This window comes from Bison bison, unplaced genomic scaffold, assembly GCF_000754665.1.
Source record: "Bison bison bison isolate TAMUID 2011002044 unplaced genomic scaffold, Bison_UMD1.0 scf7180017864300, whole genome shotgun sequence".
NCBI classification, from domain to species: Eukaryota; Metazoa; Chordata; class Mammalia; order Artiodactyla; family Bovidae; genus Bison; species Bison bison.
In genome coordinates this window covers 1,096,772-1,101,473 of record NW_011494872.1, presented here as the reverse complement: position 1 = coordinate 1,101,473, position 4,702 = coordinate 1,096,772, and positions in this window count along the sequence as shown.

Sequence of the window (4,702 nt, the reverse complement as noted above, 5' to 3'; positions counted from 1 at the left end):
GGGGCCTCCCAAAGGGAGTGAATTTTGTCCAAGGAAGCACCTGAGACACTGAATCACAGAATCACTTTGCTGTACACCTTAAACTAACAAATCATAAAAAATCAACAATACCCTAATTAAAGATACTCATCAAAAATTGTTCTAAAATTTGTCAAGTTTTTCTTTGAAGTGTTGGTTCTTGGTATGTGTCTAATCTTTGGTGGTGGTTTGTCAGGTAGTGATACAACGTATTTTCCCAATGGATACTAAATCATCCTAATGGGCCTCCTTTCTCTAGTTATATATTAAGAAGCATTTTTCAAAATCCCAATTAGCAAGGACTTCAGATCTTTGGTAATTTGTGGAGCACGCCAGAGGCAGGTATCCTTTTCTGTGTCTTCTTCTCACATTTGGCCATTGCCGGTTTCTAGTATACACAAGTGCCCCAGAAAGTTCTCTGTAGTGAACCAGGCATATTTCTGTGAGGACAGGGGATGTTAGCATGGAGGAGGGTCTGAGTCCATAATGACCACTAACCATGATGAGCAACATTAAGTCTAGTGTGATAATATCACATCTTATAAGGGATTTATACCTCTAACATTGAGAACTCCTAAAACTGAACATAACCTGTTTAGAACATGTGCAAAGAAGTTAAAAAGACATTTCTCCAGAGACACACAAATGTCTAACAAGTTAAAGATACTCAGCCTCACTAATTACTAGGGAAGTCAAGCATCACCCTGCCCTGTTAAGATGGCACACTACATTAGTTGTTTTGTTTTGTTTTGTTTTGCATATATTTTTCAGAGTTCATGATTTTGTATATCTGTAAAATATAGTGGTGGGGAGAGCAATATAGGGGTGGGGAGAAAAAAAAGTTATTATAGGAATATAGGAGATAAGGTGAAATCATGTGTGAAACTTTTCAAAACTGTAGAGCACCTTTTAGAATTTAAAAATCTTTCTATAAACATAATAAAATTTTAAACAGTCTTAACTATGATGTTTCTTTTCTTTAATTTTAAGTATTTGGTTTCATCAAGTCTTAGTTGCTGCATGTTGGATCTTCACTGCATTTTGCCAGATCCCTTGCTGTGGTGCACAGACTCTCCAGTTGTGTCGCATGGCCTCCAGAGTGTGCAGGCCTCAGTAGGTTTGGGGCGTAGACCCAGTTGCTTCATGGCATGTGGGATTCCAGTTCCTAAGTCCCCTGAATTGTAAGGTGAACTCTCAACCACTGGGAAACCAGGGAAGTCCCTGGTTTTCACCTTGAGGTGATGAAAGTTTCTGAAATTTCATAGTGTAACGGTTATTTTTGAATATAATAAAAACCACTGAATTGTAAGCTCTAAATGGATGAATTGTATGTTAATATGAATTTTATCTCAATAGAGCTGTTACTTTAAGTCCTCCTTAAAAGCAGAAAAGCTTGTAGGTCCTCAGGGGAGGCAGAGCATAGGCCAGCTCCAAAAGATTTCAATGTTGCAGTGCTGAATGACCCTGTTCTGTGAGGTCAGTGGCTAGGGGGCATGGAGGCATCCTTCTAGGCTGCATTAAGTGCAGGCTTGTCTCGGCTTACTGAGTCTTGATTTATCACCCTTCACACATCAGTCCCTTAGAAAAAAAGTTTTAAACAAATCGATGGTTTGTAGCAGCCCTTTGGAGGAAGTTTATTGATATCAGAGACCCTTTTCTCAGACAAGATCCCTTCACAGTTTCTGGGGCACACATATTTTGGGGACACCGTTCAATCTGCTTTCTATAGAAAGTGACCCTCTCCTTCTAGGAACTGACTGAGGTCCCATATAAACTGGAACAGCACCAGCCATGTGGGTGGGGTTCTGGGGAGAATGAGGACCCTGAAAACACAATGGGTTGGGGCGAGGGGCTAGGCTACCTCCCAGCTTTCCTTTCGGGTTTTCACTTCAGTTCTGGAACAGAGTTGGCCTCACCACTGGATTTTGTTTTTATGCAGATTATCAGTTTGTGTGGCTTCTAGACTCTTGGCGTATTTGGAAAGGCTTTTCCTATTCTGATGATCTAATAATTGTTATCCCTTGGTTTCTACAAAACTGCTTGTCTCTTGCCTTTTGGTTGCACACCTTTGGGCCAGCTGTAGTGTGTGTGTGTGTGTGTGTGTGTATAAAGTGTGAGACAAGAATATTCTTTCCTAGATGACTACCTAGTTTTCTCACTATCAGTCAAGAAAAGATCTCCCTTTTCCCAACTATCTGATATATTATGTTAATCTTCTACTAAAACTATGCATGTTTGGGAGTCTGTATCTGGATTTTTCATTGTTCTCTTCATCTCTCTGAAAATCCATGCATCAAGGCCAGTCCAAGGCACATGTGTCTTCACACTTGTGAGATCTCTGAATGGGGAGGCTTAATAATAGGCAGTATTTTCAGTAGTTATTCATGAGCCAATAATGTACCTTGTACCATATAGTGGCCTGGATTCTTCAACAAAATGATAATAATCATGGCTTTAAAATCTGTCTTATCTCCTGGTAGGTGTTATCACCCCTCATCACTTGACCTGATTTTTTTCCCTCAGGGGTTTCCTGAAGTATTCTTGCTCAGTTTTTCTGTGTGAAGCTTAGACTCAGTTTATCCTGAAAATCTGCCTGAATGTTATTTAATTAGGATTACATTAGATGTTAGACTAATAAGAAGTGACATTTCTAACATTCAATCTGATCATTAAGAACATCGTGTATCTTCACAATGACCCGAGTACTTGCATGTGTGTAGATGTCTACAGATTTTGTTGAGGTTTCCTTTATGTTCCTTCTGTAAATACTGGGCATCTGCACTGGAGATACAGCATGAACACAGCAGACAGTTTCCTGTCCTTGGATTTTTGCCTACCTGAGATCATGAAGATATTCCCGCATGTCATCTTCCGGTTTTTCTTGCCTTCCATTTAGATTCACTATTCACTTAGAACTGACTTTTGTTGGATTGATTTTATTTCATCTACATGGGCAGTTAATAAAGCACCGTTGACTTAAAATCCACTTCACTGCTGACTGGTAATAGTGTAATAAAGCAAGTGCTTATATATGGATAAGACTAGATACATTTGAAATACAGAATCAACTTTATTTTTCAATTCATGTCTTCATATCTGGAGTTGGTGGAAAGGAATTAGCCAAGAATGACACCGTTGTTTGGGCCTGAGAAACAAGAAGCAGTGACAACTATAGGGGAGGCCCCTGGAGGAACAGATGGGAAATGACAAGTCACTCACTCACTTGCCTGAGCTTGAGGCATCTCTTAGATATCAACATGAAGATGGGAGGTAGGCAGGTGGAGATGAACGTAACAATTTGTATCTCTGAGCATCATTCCCTTTAGAAAATTTGGTTATTTGAAAGCAAAAAAGTATTAAGACCCTCCATGTGTCAAAAAATATGTGTACACATTACAGCCAGACCTCTGTAGCCTCAGTTTCACATCTGTAGATTCAAAAACCATGGGTTATATCATAGTATGTATTTATCGAAAAAAATCCAGGTGTAAGAGGACCTGTGCAGTTCACACCTGTGTTGTTTGAGGGTTACCTATATATGTAAGAGATACAGAGTGTATCCATTACCCGAAATAGTCTCTTGTCCTTTTCCCAACCACTTCAATCAACCCCAGGCAGCCAATAATCTGCTGATCACCAGAGATTATATCTACTTCTCAAGGATTTCATACAGATTGGATCATGTATTTTCCTTGTGTCTGACGTATTTTGTTTGGCATAGTAAGTTTTCTGTTGTTGCTTTTTGTTTGTTTTTAAATTTCCTTAATTTATTTCTATTAATCTTCAGGTCTTTTCATGAAAAGGAAATGTCTCAATTCATTATAACATTCATTAGAAATATATGTATAACACTTTGCTTATTTATGCTGTCCATGGTATTCATATTTTTTTTGTAAATTTATTTATTTTAATTGGAGGCTAATTACTTTACAATATTGTCATGGTTTTTGCCATACATTCACATGAATCAGCCATGGGTGTACATATGCCCCCCATCCTGAACTCCCCTCCCACCTCCCTCCCCATCCCATCGCTCAGGGTCATCCCGGTGCACTGGCTCTGAGCAACCTGTCTCATGTATCGAAACTGGAGTGGCTATCTATTTCACATATGGTAATATACATGCTTCAGTGCTATTCTCTCAAATCATCCCACCCTCGCCTTCTCCCATGGAGTCCAAAAATATGTTCTTTACATCTGTTTCTCTTTTGCTGCTTCACATATGGGGTCATCATTACCATCTTTCTAAATTCCATATATATGTGTTAATATACTATATTGGTGTTTTTCCTTCTGACTTACTTCACTCTGTATAATAGGCTCCAGTTTCATCCACTTCATTAAAACTGATTCGAATGCATTCTTTTTAATAGCTGAGTAATATTCCATTGTGTAAATGTACCACAGCTTTCTTATCCATTGGTCTGCCAATGGACATCTGGGTTGCTTCTATGTCCTAGCTATTTTAGACAGTGCTGCGATGAACATTGGGGTACACATGTCTCTTTCAATTCTGGTTTCTTTGGTGTGTATGCCCAACAGTGGGATTGCTGGGTCGTATGGCAGTTCTGTTTCCAGGTTTTTAAGGAACCTCCACACTGTTCTCCATAGTGGCTCTACTAGTTTGTATTCCCACCAACAGTGTAAGAGGGTTCCTTTTTCTCCACACCCTCTCCAGCATTTA